The sequence below is a fragment of the Equus przewalskii genome, chromosome 19, assembly GCF_037783145.1.
Source record: "Equus przewalskii isolate Varuska chromosome 19, EquPr2, whole genome shotgun sequence".
Classification (NCBI taxonomy): domain Eukaryota; kingdom Metazoa; phylum Chordata; class Mammalia; order Perissodactyla; family Equidae; genus Equus; species Equus przewalskii.
In genome coordinates this window covers 61,512,853-61,538,119 of record NC_091849.1, presented here as the reverse complement: position 1 = coordinate 61,538,119, position 25,267 = coordinate 61,512,853, and the positions used below count along the sequence as shown (strand labels likewise).

Here is a 25,267-nt window from a genome sequence, read left to right as displayed (position 1 = left end):
TCAAAGCACACTTAACTTAGAAATTGACGTAGAATCTAATAATGTATAACAGAACATTAAATGAAGATTTTCAAAACTTAGGCAGAGAATTCAATCACATTACACTCGACATGTTTGGACAATGTTGATAAATAAAACTTAAAAGTACTGAAAATATTATATTGAAAATATTATTTATTTAATATCATTTAAAATTACTCTATCTTTGGGTGTTATAACATAAGCAATATAGTAATATAAAATTGTAAGTAAATAAATATACATATATTGGTACTGCATGATCACAAATTTCGTACTGATCAGGGAACATTATAGAAAAAGCTTGGAGACCGCAGCTCGAGTGGAAAATTGGAAGTTAGAATGAGAGATTGCCCTTTTGAAGATAAGTGGGTGATTGGAGTCATCCAGCGATTGCACGTTGAGTGAGAAAAGGACCATCAGAGAGCTCCTCTGTCTCATGACACTGTAGAGTGAGTCACAGACAGAAGCCTGTGGGAAACACCATCCACAGAATCTGCGCTGGAAATAGACGGAACATGCACAGGCTTCGCATCCGTCAGCCCTCAGGTTCAATTCTGCTTCCGTCATTCCCTAGTTGTGTAATTTGGGCAATTTATTTCTCAGAAACTCAGGCTCCCTATACATGAAACATAAATAACACCCAATTCTTAGGATTACTCTGAGCATTTCTGAGATAATGTGTGGGGGACACTTAGCCTCTTGCCTGGCACATAGGGGTGCTCGAAAAATGACAGTTTTCCTTATGGCATTCTTTACAAGTAGGTTCTCAGTAGCCTACTTACTCAATGTGAGGTCATTGTTGGAGTCGTTATCAATTATCAATTATCATGTCCTAGTCATTATCAGATGAGGCCGAATTTCATTTGAGAATAGGAATCACTACCATTTCTTTTGTTTTATTTTCATCCCTCCAGTGATGTGAGCTGGTGTTTACTCCAATTTTGTGATTCTGGATGGATATTTTTCTACTTGGTGGATAGGGGTATAAAAGACTCATATTACCTGTAGTATGCAGCAGAAGCATTTATGTTTAATTTTACCTCTGATCCCTGTCCATCTTACATCTTAAATCCTTTTATTAGACATCATATCTCTTTGATTTTTCCCCTTTGCTGTTTATTAAATCATATCGCTTTATAAAAACACCCCCATGCACTTTATCTTGCCCTCCTGTCTCTCCGCTCAGCCCCATTGTGCTCAAGACACTACTTTTAGACCATCTGTTCTTTAGACAGGACACTGCTGCCAAGCCCTGCTGCCTCCCTACCAGGAAATCTTGAAAACATCTTTTGTAGGCTTTCCAGTTTATCTGCAGGTGCTGAGAAATTCATATTTTATCAACCCCAAGGGTCCAAATGCTATTCAAAAAACCCAGCCTTCAACCAAGCTTTGTGCTTAATTATTGCTGTCAGTCACCTGTCAGCAGAAATGGTGTGCTCACCTTTGGCTTTTCATCTATGGACTTTAGAGTCTGGATGAAGACAATCAAGAGGATGAGGGTAAAGAAAATGGCAGACTGATCTGAGTCTCCACCTACAGGTCCCTGGATGTCCCTTGCCATGTAAATCTCTCCCATCTCCTGAAAGTGTCCTCTCCTTGTGACTCTAACAGACTCCTATGGTTCTGATCTCTGCCTCCTTCCCCTGAAGCCGTGGGGCCTGGCCTGACTTCCAGCTTTCAAACCTGGGAAATAGGAACCATCTGCAGCAGCCCCAGCTTTCTTTTCTGTTCTTTTCTTTTTATTATCATTGTTTTTTATTGAGATATAACTGGCATATAACACTGTGCAAGTTCAAGGTGTACAGAGTGTTGATTTGACACATTTATACATTGCAACGTGATCACCACCGTAGCGTTAGCTAACACCTTCATCAGGTCACACAATTATCATTTCTTTCTTGTGCTGAGAACACTTAAGATCCAGTTACTTACCAACTTTCAAGTATGTGATACAGTATGGTTAACTATAGTCACAATGCAGTGCATTAAATCTCCAGCACTAATAAGTCTTTAGTTATTTTACTAATACTTAAATATAATAAATATTTAGTCTAAGTTAAAGTCATCTTTAACTGCAACTCTGTATCCTTTGCCCAGCATCTCCCCGGTTCCCCCACCCCCAGCCCCTGGTAGCCACCACTCTGCTCACCATTTCTACAAATACAGTACGATGTCACTTATATATGAAATCTAAAAAACAGCTCTCTTTTCTATGGTGGGAGGAGATTTTTTATTTCTGTTTTTTAAAAATTTCAAATGGAGTGGGCTTGCGTATTTATTTATTTGCTAATAAACTACCAGTGTTACATGTCTTATTGATCTCAAGCTCCATTTCTCCCAGATCTCAGGGCAAAGTCTGTGGGACCAGCTCAGGGGAAAGTGAGAGAGACGCCCACGTCTTTATACCCCACGTCAGCAGTCCCTAAACCTGGCTGCACATCAAAATCACTGGGGAGACCTTTTCAATTATGTGTCCTGGACCCTAAACTTAAGTTCACAAAACTTCCGGAAAGCGAATGTCTGGGGCAGGGCCCGACAACCCCAGCTGACATTCCACCCTGAGTGATGGTCAGTGAGCGTTTCTGAGCTGCACCCGCGAACCACGTTGCTCTCCCCCCTCAAAGCATGGCTGGGGCTCTTCTCCCTGAGTCTGTCCACAGCCTCATTTTTGGAGCTTTCCCGTAACTGGTCTCCAAACCTCTGCTCCCTCATCACACGTGATTAGACCAGGCAGAACAGGAGGTTAAAGGTAATGAGTAGTTATAAGGACAAGCACAAGCTAAAAGCAAGAGGCCTAATTCTCCCCACAGAAAATAAGAGAGGAGACTTCTCTCTATTCCTTTTCTTAGAGCATTTACTTTAGAAAACCTGTAATTGTATGTTCTTTCTCATCTCTTTAAAATTTTACAAATCCTTTGAAAACTACATGAGCCTCTTGTCAGCTTTATGACCCGGTAATGTCTCTCAAGGACCAGGGAACCATCACTTTGAAATGTAGCATCGTGGGAGGTGGTCTCCCTGTCTCCCCGTCTCTGTGGGAGTGTCGGAGCCTAACTCAGGCAGATGCCTTGCTCCAAGCTGAAAAATGACCTCCTGCCATGAAGACAGAAGTTTTCCTCTGGATAAAGACAAGTAACTAATCCAGATGGTCACCCCAGTTACCAGGTAAAACCAGGGTGACTGTGTGTGACAAGTGCTGTGGTCAAGTCCTCTTACTCAGGGACTAGTTACTGTTTATCTTGAGAACACACCTGGAGTGCGTCGTTGCCTCTTGGAGGTATAAAGGGTGGGATTTCTTTCTTTGCGTTCTCTTAGTGGATTGCCTGTGGTAATCCGCATCACATTCTGATTTAATGCTTATTCAGCAATAAAAGTGTTTTCTTTCTCTAGTACCTTCATGGAGAGGATTTCTGGTTTGGGAGAAGATTGTGTTGTTAAGTATGTTTCCCCAACATAACCAGTTAAGGGAGGGCTCGTGAAGGAAGGAAGAGTGTTTACAGCGAATAAGATAAATGTAACTGACTGGAGAAGGCCCCGGAGGGGACAGGGAGGGGAAGTGTGGGGCGTGGACTGAACCGGAATATCCAGGAGTAGACAGGGCAGAAATGCAGAGGTGACCGAAGACACCTGAGAGGAAGTGCTACCTTAAACCAGACGGCAGTGCCCTTTGCTCCCCTGTTCGCCGTTGCCTTGGGGTCTAAGAACGAAGCATCTGCCAGCTTTTCTGTGGTTTTTCTAACACAGGAGGGCTGGGTTGAAGGCATGAAGCAGGGTGAACCAGCAAGATTTCTTTCTGAAACGGAGGCTGATGGAAACAACTCCAACAGTCATAACTTAATGACACGTTCTCTTTAAGAAAAAGAAGATTTCTGACAGGAACTTCAAAAAAGCAACAACTGACAGAGAAATCAAGAAAACTTGAACAAAATGTTCAGTAGAACTGGGAGAATAAGGCTTCGAGGGTATGGACAGGAAGAATTTAACCAAAACAAAGACTTGAGAGCCACTCTGTTCCCGTGCCATCTGACAATCTCTGCTTCTCCATCGTCTCATGCCCCTCTGCAGACGGGCAGCCACCTGCCTCCCAGGGGAGGGTGGCCAAAGAGCTCCTCTGGTGCTAAGTGCAAGAACTGGGAGCAGCAACCTTCATGTGCTCAGAAAATCAGTGTCCGCAGGGCTCTCTCTCTATTTCCCTTCCGCAGGCCAGCTCTGGTCTGTGGCTAGGTTTCTGCTGACACTGGAATCAATTCATTTGCAAGAATGTTCTAAACAGCACTGCTGTAAGCTAATGTGAACAGACAGACTACACATCACCATTTAAGAACTGTGGTCTGGGTTTATAGAAATGCCTATGCCTTGTAGCTAACCAAGATTTAGTCTACCTTCTGTAGTCTCCCAGGGAGCAAACTTTGTGGATGTTGGTTCAGGAAACTTTTGAGCTCTGATGTTCAAGTCCCTGACAAACCAGTACATTCCTATTTGCTTCAAAAACTGGGACAAGTGTAAACAGTAGCTGATTAGCTTTTTGTTCTTTAGTTTAAATATATCTGTCTAAGGTGCTACCACTTAGGCAGAAGGTATGGCTGTGTAGCTTCCAGGGCCTCAAAGCATCTCAGAAATAATCAAACAGAGAACTTGAATGTGGAATGAGATCCACTTACTTCAGGGAGAGCATGGCCATGTCCAGTTTATCATACAGGATGGTGATATTCATTGCCTCGTGATGGCTTTACCAGGCAGCACATAACTCTTTGCCTAAATGTCCATCACATGCAGTTTTGAATGACCTATCCTGGGACAGATCTTCCTTCGGCTGATTTATACATTATGATCCAGGTGTTGGATGCCATTCTGAGTTTAAAGAAGGAGAGCCAGAGAGCCCATGAATAAGTATGGCTTGCCTTTGCCCAAATTTATTCAAATAAATTCACCAAGTATTTTGTGACTACTTATGGTCTGGGGACCCTGGAAATAAAGATGAAACAAAAGAAAGGATCCCAATTGTTTAAAAGTCTGCATTCTCATTCAGCATAAAGGACCAAAACTCATGACTCAAGGGACATAATTGAGCGTGCAATCTCAGTTGTCCAAATACACGGTGCTTACTTGGAAATAAGAAAAGAGAAACAAAATGCTTCAGGATGTGGATAGAACTTCAGCTGCCTTGAATCATTTGTAAAATGTGGTCCAATGGAGGAGGAGAGAGTGGGCAGGCCAGCATGAGCTAGCAGCACTGGCAAAAGAATGGAGATGTGGAGCAAGTATGGCCAATTCAGCAAGCTCTCAAGGCGTTGGCTTGTCTGTGAGAGAAATTTCCTGTTGGAACATGTATCACTTAGGATGGATTACAAGTGACAGGAAAATCCTAATTAATGGAGGAGCTTGTTTAACATAGAATTGTATTTCTCAGTAGTGTAAAAACGCAGAGGTATGTGGTCTGAGGAGGGTAGAAATGCTTTGATGTCAAGAACACAGATCTTTCCATCCTGTTGCTCCGTCGTTTATTAACTCCATGTCCAAAATCATCTTATTGTGCATATTGGCTTTTCCAGTTATCTGGGCATCATTCTAGCTGGGCATCACTCTAGCTAGAAAGAAGGAGGCAAAGCTAAGAGAAGAGCACACTTCCTTCCCTTAAAGACATTTTCTTCCTTTAATTATTTCCTGGTGGTTGCATACACAAGTCCACTGGATTGTCATGAATTCCATTGGCCACACTAAGATGCAAGGGAAGCCAAAAAATATAGGCTTTATTTCAGGCTGTCATGTGCTCAGCTAAAGCACAAATCAGAGGTTTTATTATAGTAGAAGGTAAGAACAGATAGAGGGAACAACTAGCCATCAGTGCCACAGAAAGTGAGGAGGAATATGGCAGATTAGTTTAGTGAACCTAGATCGGGGCTCTGTAAACTTTTTCTGTGAAGGACTAGATAGTAAATATTTGAGGCTTTGTGAGCCACACAGTCTCTGGTGTAATTGCTCAACTCTGCCATAGACAGTTGTGCAAAAGCAGCCATAGACAATAGATAAGCAAAAGATAGAGGCTGTGTTCCGATAAAACCTGATTTACAGAAAGCAGGTGGAGAGCAAAGTTGGCCGTGGACTGTAGTTTTCTGATCCCTGGCCTAGATTATAAACTTGACTTGATCAATAGAGTCTTTGAACATTTCTTGTGAAGGGCAATGTGGAGAGAGCACGCCATGGTGGAAAACTCACCGAGCTGTTGCTTGGAGAGCTGGGGTGCAGTCCTAGTCTATCATAAATTAGATTTGCAAATTTGAGAAAGTCATTTTGACTCACAAAGTAAGTTTCCTCATTTTGCTAATGAGGAGATTTAACAGAAACTCTCTAAAGTTATTTTCAATTCTAGAAGACTGTGGCGATACTGGAGTTAAGATATCTAATTGGACATTGTAGCAGGAATCCTGGTGTGAAGTGATGAAGCCAGGGCAATAGCAGGAAAAGTGGAGAGAAAATTTCAAAGACATTTTAAAAGAAAAATAAACAGAAAATAAATGATTAATTAGATAAGGGGGTTAAGGAAAGTCACAGGTTTTGAATGGGGGGCTGCAGGGATGTTGGTCTCACTGCAAAGACAGCAACACGGAGGGAGATCCCATCACCAATAAACTCCCAGGCACAAGGCTTCTTCCCCCCCCTAGAGCTTCCCTTCTTTGCCAGGGGTCAGGAAACTTTTTCTGTAACGGGCCAAAGAGCAAATGTTCTAGGCTTTGTGTGCCAGACAGTCTCCATCATGACTGCTCAGCTCTGCCCCTGTGGTGTGACAGCAGCCACACACAGTGTGTCAGCAAACAGGCTTCACTGTGCTCCAATAAAATTTTAGTTTGGACTCTGAGATTTAAACTTCACATGATGTTCATGTGTCACCAAATATTCTTCTTTTGACTTTTTTTTCAACCATTAAAAAATGTAAAAACTGTTTTTAGCTTGCAGGCTGTACAAAAACATGTGATGGGCTAAATTTGGCCCGTGGGCCATAATTTGCCTTCTCCTGTTCTTTGTGCAAGCAATTCTCTAACGCTAAGAGTTCTGCCTTCTTGGGACATTCTCACTCTGCTTGGGAGTCTGGAAAGAGAAATGGGGCATGGGCAGCTGTAGCCGTTCTGTCCCCTTTGCTCTCAGGAGCCAGGAGCACCCTCTATTCTGCTCCTCCAGAGAGGAGCTGCCATTTGGGGATGTAACCCAGGGTGTATTAAGGAAAGCTCCTCTGGCCCAACACAGGGCACATCTGTTGATTTCTGGGATTCAGTATTGGGGAATTCATATGTCCACAAATACAAACTGAATCCTCCGATCCAGATGTATCCGAGCGACACTTTGACCTGCAACATATTTGATCTTATTGGGTTCAGAATTTGAATTTTTCATTTCCAGTATTGTGTTCTTCATTTTTGATTGGTTCTTTTTTATATTTTCCAGTTCTTTGTTGATGAGCTGTGTTCATCCAGTCTTCTCCCAAGATCAGTGAGCATCCTTATGAGATTTTGTTTGAACTCTTTGTCAACTAGGTCATTTATTTCTGTTTCATTTAGTCCTTTTTCTGGGGTTTTGTTCTGTTCCCTTGCTTGGAACGTATTCCTTTCTCTCCTCATTATGCCTCTTTCTCTGTGCTTATTTCTAAGTATTGGGTGAGTCAGCTATGTCTCCTGATCTTGGAGAAGTGACCTTATGTAAGAGATGCCTTTTGAGGCCCAGCAGTGTGCTTCCCTCTCATCACTAGTTCCAAATGATCCAGGGGTGACCCCTTTGCAGGCTACTTGTGTCCTTCTGCTGTGGGAGGGTTGCTCTTAATGCAGGTACCCAGAGAGTCTAGTCTTTCCTTCCCTGGACAGCTGTTTGTAAATCCGGTTTGAGGAGCCTCAGCACCGTTGGCTACAAGGTCTAACAGCACATCCTGTAGCAGTTTTCCTCTTAATTGGGTTGGTACCCGGCATAGCTGGCTGCTAGGCTCAGGGGCTTACAGTTGCTTTAGGCCTCAGGCCTACAAGGCTGTTGTCAGTTCTCTCAGGGGCGCAGCTGAGTGGGGCTGGCCCTAGGCACAGGAGCACTCAATTGTTTCAGGCTTTGGAAGGTGGGTCTGATCCTTTTTACAGCTATTTGTGAAGCACTGGTGTTCTGTCATTGATAAGCTTCACCCACCCCCCCCACGGGACCACACACACAGTCAACACAGTCCTGGTCCATGCACACTTCTCAACCCTCTGGAGCATACCCCAATGTCCCACTGCAGAGGCCCCCACATCTCCACCAATGCCCCCCATCTCACCTAGTCCTCACACAAGCCCTGACCTACAGAGGCAGACACACTTGCCTGCCTGTAGAGGATCAAGCCACCCAGTCAATGCAGGCTGAAAAGTAGCCTGAGGACTTGCTGTCAGGTGGGGCCAGTCCCTAGGGCCAGCTGCCTGCCCTGGCTGAACTGGATTAAATCTGCACTCTAGTGGATGTGGCACACCCCTTGGCTAACAGGCCAGGGGAAGAACCTCAATGGTGTCCACTGGGGTCTGTGTCAGCACTCCTGGACCAGGTCAGAACAATGGCCCCCACCAATGTCTCAGTCTCCAGAAAGGTCCCTCTTCTCACCGAGATGCCCCCAGAGCCCACCAGATGAGTCTCTTTTCACCAAAGGACTGTCAGCCTTCTCTCTGGTGATTTTAGGTTGCTGAGATGGGTGAGTTTGTGCATGGGCCCTTTAAGACCCTGGTCTTTTCAGCTTTCATCCGATAGCTTTTCTGGGGATATCCTTGCTGTAGTTAACAGCCAGCAAAGCCAGATAGTAAGACCCTCATCTCAGTTGGGCTGAGTCTGAAGGATGCTTATAGCAGTATTGGCCCCGGCTCCGGACCTCACTCCTCCAGGGAGGGCTGTGAACCTTAGGGTGTCTCCCACCTGGCCCACTGAGAAGCTCTGCTGCTCCCAAAGGTGGCTTTTTTCCTCTCCAGCAGGAATTTCTGCCTCTTCTGTCTTAGTCAGGACTGTCCCTTGTTATGGGGGTTCTTTTTACCCAGTTTTCAGTTTTATATCCAGGTGGTTTTTTTCAAAAATAGTTGTAACCTGGTTGTGTTGTGGGAGGAGATGAGTTCAGAGTGCTTACACCGCCATCTTGACGAGATCTGGGTTCAGAGTTTGAACAGTAAGAGGAGACAGTGCACCACGCTACCTCAAAGACCTCGGAAATTGATATCTGCTCACAGAGACCTACATGTCATTGTTTCAGGGACTCACTCACAGACATTAGTGACTGGAACATACTAGTTAATGGGCAAATGAATGAATGTGTACATACTAAGCCATGGGAAGGCCCAACCTGATACTAGGAATAGGACTCTGAAATGGGGGTGGGGAAGCAGAGATACCCAAACTGGGTCCATCCTCCTGCTGTTTTGAAACTGCCTGTCAGCTGATGCGTATAGTTGTCATTGGTTTTACTCAAGCTATTAGGATTAATAAGAAAGACTGAGGCAACTGAGAACTTAATTTAAGCCATTAAACTCTTCCTATTACGGTAATATTGAATTTACTTTAGAGACATAAGCATAACTAATATGTGTTTTTTAAATTTTGAGGAGCTGTTTGAGAAAAAAATAGTTAACTTCCTTCTAATAAGAAATGTGCTGTTGCACATCTCAGACGCAGGGAGAGAGAAAATCTATGAAAAAGAGATTTACTTGGATTCCTAATTAATGCATATAAATACAACAGACAAATTGACAGCAATTACTGAAACTGCCATCCAGATTTAACACCAGTACTAAAGGAGTTTACATTTTCGCTTTGTAAGCAATCTGGCCTCACTTTTTCATTCTCTCCTCGGTAAGGTTTCTCCTCTTCTAGACAAGTTGGTCTAGAAAAGACACCTGTAGCCCTTCCTGTGGCATCTGTGCCTAGTACTTCATTGACTGGGTACCCTGTCTACCTTGCCTGCCCAAATGCAACCCTTTCTTCAACACGCAGCCCAAGTTCCCCCTCCTTTAGGATGTCTTCTCTGACTATCCGGCCCTTATCCATTATCCTCGTCTCTAAACTCCATAGCATGAATAACTGATTCCCTTTGCTCAGCAGGATGGATGTTATTAACATTTCTTACCTCCTAACAAACGTTCCTCACATTTCCTACTTACTTAACATGCCTGCTCCCATTGGGCATATGCAGATCTTGACAAAACGGATAGAGAAGTATTTTCTGGATGTGCAAACTCATTTTGTTGCAAAGTATTTATAAAATCATTTTATATGTATTGAGTGACTATAAATGGCACACTGGGAACAGTTAGTCTTTGTGCAATTGGGCCGAATTGAGACAGATTGTGGATTATGTTCATTTCCAGTGTTTTAATGTGACTCCATCTTTTTCTCTCCTATTTAAGAAAGCCTAGCAGAATAAAAGTGAAAGTGGAGATTGGTATTATGGGGTATTCCATTCATCTAGCATTGGGAAAAAAATCAGCAAAAATTTAGTGGTTTAGTGGCTTAAAACAACACTATTAATTTTGCTCACAAATCTGCCATTTGGGCACGGCTTGAGGGGATGGGTCCACTAGGTGTCGGTAGCGATGGTTGAGTCAGGGGCTGGAAGGGCCACTTCCAGGGTGGCTCCGTCACGTGGCTGGAAGCTCAGCCAGTGCTGGGAGATGAAGGCCTTGGTTCCTTTCCACATGGGCCTCTCTATGGGCTTTCTCACAGATGGTAACTGGTTTCCAAGAGCAAACATCCCAAGAAAACACGGCACTTTAATGACCTTGCCTCAAGAGTCACATAATGGTGATCTTCCCTAGTCTATTGGCTGAGGCAGTATCAAAAGCTTACCCAGGTTCAATGCCACCAGCCTGGTGGTGTAGTGGTTAAGTTCACATGCTCTGCTTCTGTGGCCTGGGGTTCATAGGTTTGGATCCCAGGCGCAGACCTAGCACCACTTGTCAAGCTGTGGTGTGGTGACATCCCACATAAAATAGAGGAAGATTGGCACAGATGTTAGCTCAGGGCCAATCTTTCTCAAAAAAAAAAATCTTACCCAGATTCAAGAGGAGGGGACATTAATGCTACCTCTTGATAATGAGTGGCAAGATTCTAGAAGAGTATGTGGGATGGGAGGTGTTATTGGAGTCATCTTTGGAAAATATGATCTGTCACAATGGAGTCTGCTTTGGAAGAAACTAACAACTGGTTGCAACATACTAGTATTTTAACCACACTTCTGTAAGTGACCTGCTAGTTTATCCCATGTTCTGGATTTAAGTTTAAATTGGTCTTGAATTATTATCTCATTGTCTCATGTGTGCATGCTTTATACCCCAAACTAGATTAAAGGGCAAGGACCATGTCTTATAGTTTTTAACCACCCACAATGCTTGGCAGAATGCTGGACACCTAGCTGATTCAAGAAGTGTTCATTGGGAGGTGAGCAGAGAAGGGTTTGTGCCATAAATTCCATCTAAATAAAGACATGAGACTAATGTTTTAAATAAAACCCAAAGTAAACATCCAATTGAGTATTGTAAGCCATCTTGGGAGGTTCCACACTTGTCCCAGCATGAATGCTCTCACTGATACGTTTAAAATTTCTCATCCCAGCTTGTTTCTTGGGCTCTAGAAGATGCCTGGAGATGTCTGAGGTTTGGGGATTGGAGGGCTGGACAGCAGCACAAGATGGAGGAAGTTCACTGAAAATCGTCAAAGCTTTGCCGACAGGCTTGCCCAGATGCACCACTGATGGGCATCCAAGTTGCATGTGTGCACACACACACATCTATCTATATATACACACACAGATGGTAGGTAGATAGATGATCAACCTACGTAAGTAGATACACTGATCATCGATCGTGTCCCTTCTCTGCACTTCCACTGCAGTTATCATGAACTAAACCTCTGTCCTCTCCCTGGGGCACACCATTCTCTGTCCCATTGTTCTCTCTGTTTCCACACTGGCACTCTTACTTTGAGTTCATACCGTAGCAACAAGAATGGTCTTTTAAAAATGTAAATTAGAATTCTGATTCATGCTACAATGTGGTGAACCTGGAGAACATTATGCTAAGTGAAAGAAGCCAGACCCCAAAGGACAAATACTGTCAGATTCCTGGCCCTGCTCACCCTACGGCCTCTCCACTCACCCCTGCCTTTGTCCAGTGGGGCTCTGGCCCACATCGCCTCTGTGTTGTTCCTGGAACAGGCTCACAGTGTTCCTCAGGGCCGTTTCCCCTGCTGTGCCCTCATCTGGAATGCTCTTCTCTCAGAATTTTCCAACGCTCCCTATTTCCTTCAGGTCTCTGCTCAGCTGTTAGCTTCACTGAGAGAACTTTCTTCCTCATCTTATTTAAGAAGGATGCTCAACACTCCTCCAACAGAACAGTGGTCTGTCCCTCTGCCCAGCTTGTCTTTTCTCCATAAAAATCATCACTAACAGACATCATGTTGTTAATGCTCTTTGTTTACTGTCTGTCTCCCACCTTACAGCACAAACTCTCGGGGGTCAGGGCCTTGTGTGTCTTGCACTCTGCTGCATCCCCAGGATCCAGAACAACGCTCAAATGGTTGAATGGATAAAATAAAAACATGCCCTTATATTTACTAGTAAATAATCTACTTAAATAATAATTTACTTAAGATTTAAATAATTTAAAAATACCATAGCATATATCCTCAAAATAATCCAGGAATACAGTCATGGGTCGCTTAACAACAGGGACGCCTTCCGAGGCAGGCATCGTTAGGCAATTGCATCGTGGTGCGAACATCACGGAATGTACTTACACAAGCCCAGGCGGTGTAGTCTATTAGACAGCTAGGCTTCATGGTACTAATCTTATGGGACCACCATCACCTATGTGGTCCATTGTTGACTGAAACGTTGTTATGATGCACAACTAAATATCTTACAAATAATCCTGGGGGGTTGTCACGATATATTATACACCTTACATACAATCATATTTAATGTCTATTATGCTCTAAAATATGTGGTTATAATTCTCACAGCTCATCTTTATTGTGTGTCTCCAATGTTCCAGGCACTGAGGTGGGAGCTTTATACGTATTATCTTATTCACTCCTAATAATTGTATAAGTTACATAAAATATTCTCACTTTGTAGATGAGAAAGCTGAGATTTAAAGCAATCACTTGCCCAGAGTTACTCAGCTAGTGGCACTGATCTGAACCCAAATGGCTATCCACCAAACGGGCCACAGAACAGATGCTGAAAATCAGGGGTTTGCAAACATCACGATGAATCAGAATCACTTCGGGAGTTTCAAGATGATCTTCACGTCTCAAACCTAGACCTGTGTGTTAGATTGATATTTTGAACTAATAACTAATGAATTCTCAAACCTATTCTTTTTCTTATTTCCTCTCCTATTGAGTGACCTTTGCATCAGGTGAGGGCCCACAGATCTCAGAACAAAGAAGTCATTTAAAGCCCTAAATGGAGTTTTTGAATTCAAAGCAGACACAGCAATCAGAAAAACAAACCTTTCTGATCTCCTTTTGATTTTCAAAATCAAGCCAAATTAACCCCAAACCACTGATTGGGAATATCAGGATCCATATCTGCGAAAGGAAGGTTATCAGATTCGACTATAAGCAATAGGCTGGAAAAAGAATAGACAAGGAGCTCTTCCTCCCACCCAGAGAAGAGGTGAAAGCCCCCCAGGACTGGCTGCAGAGTCTGCCCACGTCCCCTCTCTCACCTCATCCCCATCGTGCAGTTGGCTGCCATCCTCGGGAATGCGGAGTGCTGAATTGGGGAAGCAGTTATCAGGGAGCAACAGTGGGGATCAATCCCAGTGGGACTCTGCCCCCTGAACCAGTTGATGAATCCACCTAGCTGGGCAGAGAGAAGCGGTCATGAAAGTCAGGCAGCTTCTATCTCTGTCCTAAGTGTCGCCTGAAAAAAGATTTTTAAGGAATGCCATGCTTTATTCTGTTCTTATCTTGGAACTCTAAATTCCAAGTTGATTTCTCTCTCCTGCTCCCTCCCCCACCACCAGCTTTTGTGTGTGAGTATGCATCTGTGTCTTTTTTGAGGAAGATTAGCCCTGAGTTAACATCTGCCTCCAATCCTCCTCTTTTTTCTGAGGAAGACTGGCCCTGAGCTAACATCCATGCCCATCTTCCTCTACTTTACATGTGGGTCGCCTACCACAGCATAGCTTGACAAGCAGGGCCATGTCTGCACCCTGGATCGTGCGCACTTAACTGCTGCGTCTCTGAGCCGGCCCCTATATATGTGCTTCATACCTTGGAATCATTGAATACTTTCGATGAAAATTACTTTAAAAATGGAATTGAAAGAAATAAGGATTTGGCTTATAATCCTTGTGAATCTGAGCATGTTTTCACTCCCAATTCATGATGTGTGGTGGGCAGACTTCTAAGAGAGTATCCACACCTTTGCGGAATCCCCTCCTCTCCAGCGTGGGCCGGACCTAGTGACTTGTTTCTAAAAAAGTCATCAAAAGTGATGGGATGGCACATCCATCAAGTTACCAAAGGCTCTGACTTCTGTCGTGGTCGGATGCCCTCTCTTGCTAGGTTCTCTCTTGGCTTTCTCACTTGATGAAGCAAGCTACCATGTGGAAGAGCCTCATGTGGCAAGAAACCGCGGGTGGCCTCTGACCAACAGCCAGCAAGGAAGGCCCTCAGTGCAACCACTCACAGGGAAGGAATTCCTGCCATCAGCCACTTAAGCAAACTTGGAAGTGGATTCTCAGGTGGGCCTTGAAAGGATTACAGCCCGGCCAACACTGTGACTGCAGCCTGTGAGACACCCCGGCGCAGGGAGCGCAACTAAGCTACATCTGGTTTCCTGACCTACAGAGACTGTGAGATAATAAATTTTGTTTTAAACCTCTAAATTTTGGGGGTAATTAGTTACTCGGTAATAGATAACTAATACAGTTAGTTATGTGTGATAACTAAAGCAAACCTTAATCCTATCATACACAAGAAAATGAAATGCAGCCCTACTTTGGAAAATATAATAACCATTCCCTATCAGGTGATTGATAAGCAAGTAGGTATTTATTTTCCTTTGCGTGACTTTCATTCCTTTCTTGAAAAGGATTCATCAATGAGAAACTAGTATGGGGTTGAAAGAACAAAAGATAGTGAGTTTCAAAGTTTGGCTTTCCAGCATGAATTATTTCAAACTTCATGCACTGAGTGCCATGCTCAGGGTTTGGCAGGTGCCAAGTTTTGGTAAACGTTCCCAATAGCATTTTCTTTTTGCTCTGCACCAAATGACACAAATTTATGTTTGACCTCAATGATAATTTTGTCCGTAAGTCTATATTGTAAACAAATACCATTTGACCAAAAAGCAATAAATGTAAAAACAAGACTGTAGGCAGTTTTGGGCCTAGGTCACCTGAGCTTGTGATCCACCCTGTGGACACCTCTGCGTGTGCATGAGTGTGGAGTCCCCGTAGCAATAAGAATCTCTATTTTGCAAAGATTCCATTGTAAATCTCTTTGGGAATTCTCCCACCAATCGCGTGTTGGAGGAAAGGCTATAAAAGGGATTCTCTCACCTCATTAGAGAATTATAGTCCAGTGATATTAAAATGACGGTGGTCTAAAATGCCAATTACTCATTATTTCTTGCAAATCTTCTGTCTCACAAATCAAATTTGGGTTTGCCAATTAGGTTTTACTTAGCTTCCTCTGGTGTGATGAAAGACAGCTTCTACTGTGACCAGCTGCCTATGGAGGATGAAAAGCCTGGAAAGCCAAGAATAAATTAGCTTTTGACCAATGGTAGGCAGCTTGCCGTGGTCTTTGCCTCAGATAGATGTTTAGTAAATACAGACCCTTCATGGCTGGAAACATTCATCCTGTGCTGTTTGTACCCGATTCGTATTGTTGAATGGTCTTCCTCCGTGAACTCAATGTTTCCTGGGAGATAAGTGTTATGAGTGACTTATTAAGATAATCTCGCGGGAAAAATAAAAAAGAATGATTGCTCTTCAATGATGACACTTTGTTTAATGGGGCAATATTTTTCCTTACAGAACCTATTGCTTTCTGGCTCAGGGTAATGAGTGAAGGCAGGCAGAGCTGTAGTCTGACATCAGTTATCCCGGGGTGGGAGGGGTGGGACATTGACCCCCAACACCAGATGCAACTGACAGTGGGAATGAAGCTGCCACACTGGAATCGCTTACTATTTTTGTTTTTGTTTTCACAGAAACAATATACACCGCGAAATGTAAATCAGTGAGGAGGCTGGGCTAAGTTTCCAGAGGTTGGTATAAAAAATATTTGTAAAGAGGATTATAAAGAGGATTTATAAAGAGGATTAATAACATCTAGACGATTAAGTAGGCTTTTTTCCTTCAGATCTCATAAGGAATATTTGTATTCATCTTCATGGTCATATAATTTATTGGGTTTATTAATAATTGCTCATTTTAGGAAATTTAGAGAATACAAAACATGCAAAAATGTGAAAACAAAAATGTCCCGTACTCTCACTGCTTAGAGATAACTGCTGTGTTATATCCTGGCATAAATATGTGTGTGTGTTTGTGCACGTGTGTCCATCTTTGCCACTTACAGTCTAATCCTAAACAAATGACTGAATCTCCCCGTGCTTTGACTTCTTCATCTGTGAAATGATGCTGATGATAGCATTTTCATAGGATTTTTGTGAAGGTTAAATAAATTTATACACATATATGCCTGGCACACAATAAGTAAAAGCTATTCTTCTCATGAATGCATAGTCTGATTCAAATTGAGATTATAGTATACAAATGTTTTTTAAAATTTAGCAATATTTTAGGAAAATTATTTCTAGTTCATGAAATAGTATTTTATGATACGATTTTAAATGGCTAAATAGTATTTTATCAATGAATGTATCACAATTAATTGAACCAATTCCTTCTTATTGGGTGTGTTATTTTTGTTATTATAGTTAAAATTCAACCTCTTTTTATCTCCATCTTCACCAAAGAGCTGACTGTTTAAAATAAAGATACAGAGGCGGGCGATTCTTGAATCAAATGGCATTTATGATTTAAAGACTTTTTGTAAATATTGCCCAATTGCTCACCAACTTATACCTCCCATGGAATAAACCAACACCAAAATCAAAAGCCTGTAACAATTTTATATGGATAAAAACAATATTTTAATTTCCATTTTTTATTACTAGTGAAGCTGATTTTTATGTTTATTGATCATTTCTATTCCTTTTCTTTCTTTTCGTTTTTTTGTCTGGATGATCATCACTGAAATCTTTATTTAATTGCCTTTAGATATAAATTTAGAGAAACTGATAAAGAAGAAAAGAAAAGGAAGCGTTCTCTTTTTATATCTTTGATTTAGGACACTTGACAGCCACCTGCTACTCCATTAAAACACAGAGAAATTTAGTTTCAAAAGTTTTCAGCTTAACTAAAAGCTGACAAGGGTGATCAAATCAGTTAATGTCTGAACTGATCTGGTTTAAAAAACAGAAAGTAAGTGCGGTGTCCTTGACTTGCTTCCACACAGGGGCTCTCAATGTTGCTGAACTTCATTTCTGGAAGAAATTTTTCTTTTTAGAGAAAAGAATGCTAATATGAATATTTCCTTCATAGTCAGAGAATTCCATTTTGATGATTAAATACCTTGGTCTTTAGGAATGTTCTATGATTCTATGTGAAATATAACATAAAGCAAAACGTCACAGATAATATGATTACACAGAAAATTTAAGAGAATCTACAGGCAAACTATTTGAACTGAGAAATGAGAGCAACATGTTGGCTGAATACAAAACTTTTTACACAAAAATCAACAGCATTTCTATACACCATCAAACGAATTAGAATGTGTGATTTCAAAAGTTCATTCAACATAGCAAAAAAAACTATATAGTATTGTTGCAAGATAAACTGAGACACATCAAAATTTTCAAAAGTTTATTTGACCATACATCAATTTGAATCAGAAGGTGCCAAACCAGAAGTGGTTAGGAGGGCTCCACCAATGGGAACTGGGAGAGAGGTTTTTATAGAGAAGATCCGGAAGCTAAGCAAAGGAAATAATTTGATTTGCTGTAGCTTAGGCAGCTGCCTTATTTGGGAAAGCTGAGCTGGCTGTTTGTGATTGGCCACCCTTAAGTTTCATTTTTTTCAGATTCAAGTGCATTGACTCTGGCTTAGGTTTTGTTTGCTTGTAGGCCACCAGGGCATTAGAGCCACCTCAGTCTAATGGCCTCCTTGTTTAATTACTTTCACGGTACCTAGGAACAAATATAACAAAAGTCATTCAGGTCTATTTTGGAGTACATCTTAAACCTTTGATGAAGGTAGACCTAATAAGTGGAGAGAAACACCATGTTGTATGTGGAAAGACTCAACATTGTAACTGTTTCCATTTTGCCCAAATTAATAAATTCAATGCTAGTCTAAGAAATCCCACAAGTACTTTTCTTGGAACTTGATAACGTTATCCTAAATTCAGATGGAAGAGGGAAGAGCAAAGAATAGCCAAGAGAATTTTAAAGGAGAAGGAAGAAGTGATGTTTATTTATCCTACTAGATTTCAAAACTTTTAAAGTCATCATAAGCAATTCAGTGGCTATTGGTACTGGATTAGATAAATAGGCCAAATTGAACAAAATAAAAAAAAATCTAGGAATAGGACTAAGTTCATAGTATCTTATGAAAGGATGAGTTTGCACTATAGGTTCATGAAGAAAGGTAGCTATTCAATATATGTTGCTGAGACAATCACTATATATATGGAAAAAAGTAAAGTAATATTCTCAACTTGTACTTTTTTGCACAAAACTTTCAGGTATATTAAAGACAAATACAAAAAAGCCAAATTCTAAAACTTCCATGAGAAAAATGGGAGGCAATCTTTATGACATGAGGGTAATGAAGTTTCTTAAATAAGATACAAAATGCACAAACCATAACAAAAATATTGATCAATTTTTCCATGTCAAAAGACACCATTGAATGTGAAAATAAGTCACAGATTTGGAGAAGATATTTGCAAAGCATAGATATGGCAAAGGGTTGATATGCCAAACACAAAAACATCTACCCCCTCCAAAGCAAAGAAGCACATATATCTATCATCTGTCATCTATCTATTTGTCTATCTATCATCTATCTATCATCTGTCTACCTACCTATCTATCTTCTACCTACTTGTCTGTCTATCATCTAACTATCTATCTATCACCTATCTATTATCTGTCTATCTATCATCTGTCTATCATCTAACTACCTATTATCTATCTATCTATCTTCCATCTATCTATCATCTATCTGTTATCTCTCTATCATCTGTCTATCTATCTATCTAGCCACCTACCTACCTACCTACTTACTTACCTACTTACCTACTTACCTACCTATGATTCAGAGAAGAAAGCTGAGTGGCTCATAAACACATGAAAATATGTTCAACCTCACTCATTGAACCAGTCAGGATCCACTCAGGAGACGTTAATCATACTGCTAATTTAAAGAGGGAAATTTTAATATAAAAGATTAACAAGTAAAAAGTGGTTAACTGCTAAAAGAAGCTTAAAAGGACTCTAAGGATACAGAAGTGGCAAATGCAGCAAGCAGCTCCTCCCTCTAAGCCGAGGGAGAACAAACAAGCAAGGAATTAAGAACTTAGAATACTCTGCCTCCCTCTCCTGAAGCTGCCAACGGGAAGAAACTTGCCAGAAGACCTGGGCTGGAACTGGTCCATAGTAGCAGCCAGCCAGGTGGCTGAGAAGCTGCGGCAGAGGGCATGGTTAAGCTGGGTCAGACCACGCAGGCCACGGAGGTGAGTACACGTGCCCAGGCCTCTTGCCTCTCAGTTTGCTGCTGCTGTGCTGGGCAGGAAAAGCACCCTGGCTGGAGGAGGGGATGCCCCATCCTCTTGCCATGTCTTGGCTGTACTCCCCCCAGTGACCTCTCCTGACAGAGCCTAACATACAAGGACAAATATGAATAGGGCACAGCTCCAGGATCACAGAGCAGAGCAAAAAAGGGTGGACTTGGAGCTGAGAGCCAGTAAATTGATAACTGCCACATTGTTAATCAGGAAAATGCATGTAAAATAACAAGGGGACACCACTCCCCAAACTGAAACAGAGGTGATAACACCAAGTTGGGATGTGGGGCAACGAGAGCAATCACCCATTGCTGGTGAGAATGTCAACAAAGCTATTTTAAATAACAATGTGTAAATTGAGCAAAGCTGAAGACGTGCACACCTTGTTGCCTGGAACGCTGCTCCTGGGAACATGCAATGGAGGAGATCTTGCACGTGTGTGCCAGATGTGTAGGATGATATCTATTTCAGATATATTTTTAATGACCCCAAATTGGGCACAACATAAACGTCTATCGGTAGGGGTATTTTATGGTAAATTGTGATGTTTTTTAGTGGTATTTTAACTATGCAGCAATTTGAAAGGATGAATTATGTCTACAGCTATCTGCATCGAAAATTTCCAAAACAATGTTGAGTTAAAAAAAAGAAAGTTGCAGAAGTTCTCTTTAATATGACATCATTTATATACATTTTAAAAACACACAAAACAATTCTCTGTATCAGAGATTAGGAAACTTTTCTCTAAAGGGCCAAATAGTTAATATTTTGGACTTCGTGGGCCACGTATAGCGTCTGTTGCACACATGCTTCTTTTTTCCCAACCCTTTAAAAATATGAAAGCAATTTTAACTCATGGGCCATACAGAACAGGCCACACTGGGTTTGGTGCACAGACTATAGTTTGCTGACCTCTGCTCTGTGATGTTTATGGAGACGCACACACGTGAAACATGGATGGGAAGGTCGAATAACAGCTGCGGCTCCTTCTCAGAGGGCCGTGACAAAGTCAGGTTGGTGTATTATGGTAGAATCCTAGTATTTGCTGGCTCTGGAAAGTGAGTATGTAATGTATGTCCCTTCCTGTCATCTGTATGTTTAATATATTTCATAATTAAATATAACTTGAAAAATGTATAATGAAGCCACGGGCACACATAACCTGCAGGCTGAGATTAGCGAAGCACAGGTAGGATCTGGTTGAAATAGGCAACTGAGAATTGTTTTTCTTTAATTTTTGTATTATTTCTCGAATACCTACTTTTAGAATTAAAGATGTGAGTATGTCTCCTCTGTAATATTAGTTTGTAGTTGTTTTACACAATATTTAGGAAGAGATAAGGGCAAATCTATTTAAGAAAACAAAACATGAAGAAGGTAAGAGTGGAGTCTAGAGATAGAAGAGAACATTGTTTGAGGCAGATGTTGCCTTTGTGATGTGAGAAAATGAGAAAGGCATAATATCAGAGAAACCGAACTTTTAAAATGATGGGTTTAAATTTTAAGGCATTATCTTTGTGCACAATGCCCATATTATGGATTGGGGGGTAAGACATTTGCTTCTGTTCTTAAATTCTTATGGGGCAGCAGCAATACTTGAGTTAGAATAAAAATCATCACAGATTTTGTTTAACAGTGGTAGCTGTCTGATTTAAAATACCTTGGATTATAGTTGTTTCTGTTATTGGTTTGTAATGACAGAAGGCAGGTCACAGGGAGTAGTGCTTTGCAGAAATGTCAGGAGATAGTCATAGCCATTTTCAAAGGGCTGGAGTCCTTAGGTTTCTGTTATGTCTTTGTTGAAGGTCACAGGGCATCCTTTCCTTATGTGCAATGTTATGTGGTATAACATTAAAAATGAGTAGTCGCCTTTTAATTTTAACTTACCTAACATCTTATTGCAATATCTGCCAGGAAAGTAATTTTAAAAATATGACCTAACCAAAAATAGAGATCATTATACAAAGGCTAGAACACGTTCAAGGAGGTCAAAAGCTCTTTAGAAGCATTAATTAAAATTTGTGGCTCTCTAGAGAAGTAAATAAACATTATTTTTCCTATGGAGCAGTAATCTTGACCAAGTAGAGACTTGTGTTGGCGTGAACCTTAGCTCAAAGTCAAATGGGGAGTCACTATCGAGGACGCAGAGAAAGCTCAGGATTCGCCTTCATATTCCCTTAGTGCTGCTGCACAACCGGGTCTCTAAGGGCTGATTAAGGAAATGGACCAACAAAAATCAACCAACAAAGAAACAAAAGGACAAATGATGTCTACAATGAACTAGAACATTAATTTTGCAAGAAAGCTCTTACTTAACCATAAGGGTGTTCATCTAGTTTAACCACCACTGTCCTATCCCTCCAGCTTTGATTTACCCGAGTATAGTTTGATGATGATGGTTACTACTCAGTACCTCGTAGGCATTCTCAGTCAGGGACACAATACATAGAAAACATCTTTAGCTTTGGAGAAGAGACTGGCAGTAGCAATATGAAGTGCATTTCAGACGATGGAACAAGTGAAACACCTACCAGTGTAAATGAACTGCTCATTAAGAGCATGTGTATGGTGGTCACAGTAAAGTGAAAACCATTCTCAGTGAGGAAATTTAACAATTTATAGGAAGACTTGAAAGATATGGTCTTCTAGAACATTTAAACATACATATCATTATATTTCAGGATGAAATGGTAATTTTTTTCAGGTTCTAAGATATATAGTCAGTAATCACTCAGCAATATTGCTACTTAGCCAGATATGTAATTAGTATGTTACAAGATTCTAGATTTGTCAATATAGGACATGGGCAAATATTAATGACACATGTTTTGGTTGGCCAGGGAAGATTTCAACAGGCTCTGATAAATGGTTGGTCACCTACTAACGTTCGTGAACCAGATGAGTTGACTATCAATATATTACATACTGACTGGCAGATTTTGTTTAGAGGCTTCATTCAGGAATTTGTTCTCTTCAAAAGGTGATACTATCGCTCCAACTCATTTTAAAACTAACCATAAAATCCGAAGAGCAAGCACAAGAAAAGCATCTCTGTTAGAGCACAGTTTAGCAAATTTCCCTAAGCAATTAATTTCATGGAATCTTGCCGTGCTGGCGTATTTCCTCTTCTAGGACTCCTGGGAGTATTGGAAAGATAGGACAGCCACACTTAGTGCAGGATTATAATAATAAGTTTAATTAAGATAAAACAACGTTAATTCAATGGCTGGACTATGTAGCTGGCAACACCTCTTCCTCCATGCTGCCAAAGTCGTAATCTCACGAGCGTGTCTGTCAGCCGGTCCAGGAGAGCTGAGAGTGGGGAGTTTTCTCTTCACGAGGAGAATGTGCTCTCTTCTTGTTGAGGCAGCTTTCCTGTTTACTCAAGGTAATTACTTCTAAACCTCTTGGGACAAGTAAAGACCCACAGCCACCGTCTCAACCTCACACCTACATGCTTATCTACAATCTAGATTCATGTGACGATGGAGAATTTCATGATGCTGCCCCAGGATGGGGAACTTCTCACTTTTGCCCTGAAGTCGCTATTTTTATCCTCCTTCTCTTTGGGTTACTTTCTGAATGTCTCTCACCCTAAACCTTTAGTAACTGGTGGAAAACATTATTCAATGATGACGGGCACATTTCTCTCCAACCAAATGTCAGCCACCTTTCCCTAAGGCACTTCCCACAGCATTGATGGGAAATTGGGCTTTACAATTCCTATTCATCGAAGCACATTTTGCTGAGTTTGAATTGCTAAGAGGACTTCAAATGTACAGATCTATCACCTGGATATGAGACTGAAGAGAGAAGTGTCAATCCACCCCAGCATTTTACTAATTTCTTGATTATTGGTGCACATGAGCCTGTTCAAACTGTAGTCCATGGATGGTTGGCACAAATATGTCCTAGAATCTAAATTTGCAAGGACACATGAAATTAATTAAGTTCAGACTCATTCTCTTTTCAGGAATGCCCTCTCTGAGATCCCTCATAGATAAATCTTGCGTTAGTCAGCCTTTCTGTAGTAAGAAAAAATCCCCAAACATATATTGCATATTTATTTTACTATGGGTGGCTGGGGCTCTCCTACACCTGTCTCCTCATTTCAGGACCAGGGCTGGGGACTAGCCCAGACTTAGGACATGTTGGTTTTGTGGCAAATGGAAAAAAGCAAGAGCGATGCAGGAACTCATGATGCATCTTAAAGCTTAGATGCTGCATCAAACCTGACTACTCAAAGTCTGGTCTGACAACCAGCAACTTCAACATCACTTGGAAATTTGTTAGAAATAGAGCATTTCAGGCCTGTGTTGACCTACTGAACCTGAATCTTCATTTTAATAGGATCTTCAAGTAATTTGTAGACACATCAAGTTTGGGGAGCACTGACTTTCATCACACTCCCTTACAACCATTGACCAAAGCACTTTCCGTGGCCAGTCTCAGCCTGGGTCAGGGAAGTACACCCCCACGGGGAGATGGTAAAAGTCACATGGCCACGGGCAGGGGTAGATAATCCTCTTTCAGAAAGGGAGCAAAAAACTAGAAACAATAATACGACTTACAGCTCTGAAAGCTGCTGTGTATACCAAATGATGCTATTTCTTGAGACAGCCCATTTCAATTGTGGAACATACCTACCGATCTGTTTTCATCATTGATTCTACTTTTGTCCTCTGCAGTGAGGAAAGTATCTACTCCTTATCCCGTATGACTTTTATTCAATGATTTCAATACACCACCTCTGCTCTTCTTCACTCGCCCAAGTATTGTCCAAGTGAAACAGACCTGCCGTCTTCAGTATTTCTCTTGGGTCATCTAGTCTGCGATCCTGGCATCCCTGCTTGGTAGCTGAGCTATTCAGAATGGAGAAATTAGAATTAAATCTGGCCCTTTTGCATCTGCCCGGCAGAGAGAAGAATGGGGCTATTTAATCTTTCTCTACCATGACATAATGCACCTGTACTCTAAGCTGGCGTTAGGTCCACAGTTGTCCTGTCCTTCTGTGGGATCCTAGTGTGTTTGTGTCACTGTTCTAGAGCTTTTTCCTGTCAGCTGCTGTCAAACCATTCATTTTCCATTCTGCATCCAAGCTATTGATTATTTGAGGTTATTATTAGGACTTTACCTTAATTCTGATAAATTAATCTTGTGATGTTTGCTCATTCTTTTAGAAACTGAAGATTTTAAAATTCCTTATTCCATTATTCTATAAACAAAATATCCCTCCCAGTTTCAATTCATCTACGGATATATTAAGCAAGCATGCATTTGAGGGAGGAGCACCTCCTGGTTTTGTGAGACTTAATATAATTCTGGGGATTCTCCTTAAGGGAAAACAGTGCCAAAATATTTTAGTTTTTAAGATTTTACAAAATCATTA

General features: G+C 41.4%; 1 long non-coding RNA gene across 1 annotated transcript in view; it reads left to right on the top strand.

Moving 5' to 3' along the window:
• Nucleotides 1-25,267, top strand: part of LOC139077377 (uncharacterized) — a 76,449-nt gene that overhangs the window by 12,668 nt on the left and 38,514 nt on the right. The window contains exon 3 of the long non-coding RNA XR_011529836.1: nucleotides 16,232-16,288. This is a non-coding gene — a long non-coding RNA (uncharacterized lncRNA). The remainder of the gene's footprint in view (nucleotides 1-16,231; nucleotides 16,289-25,267) is intronic.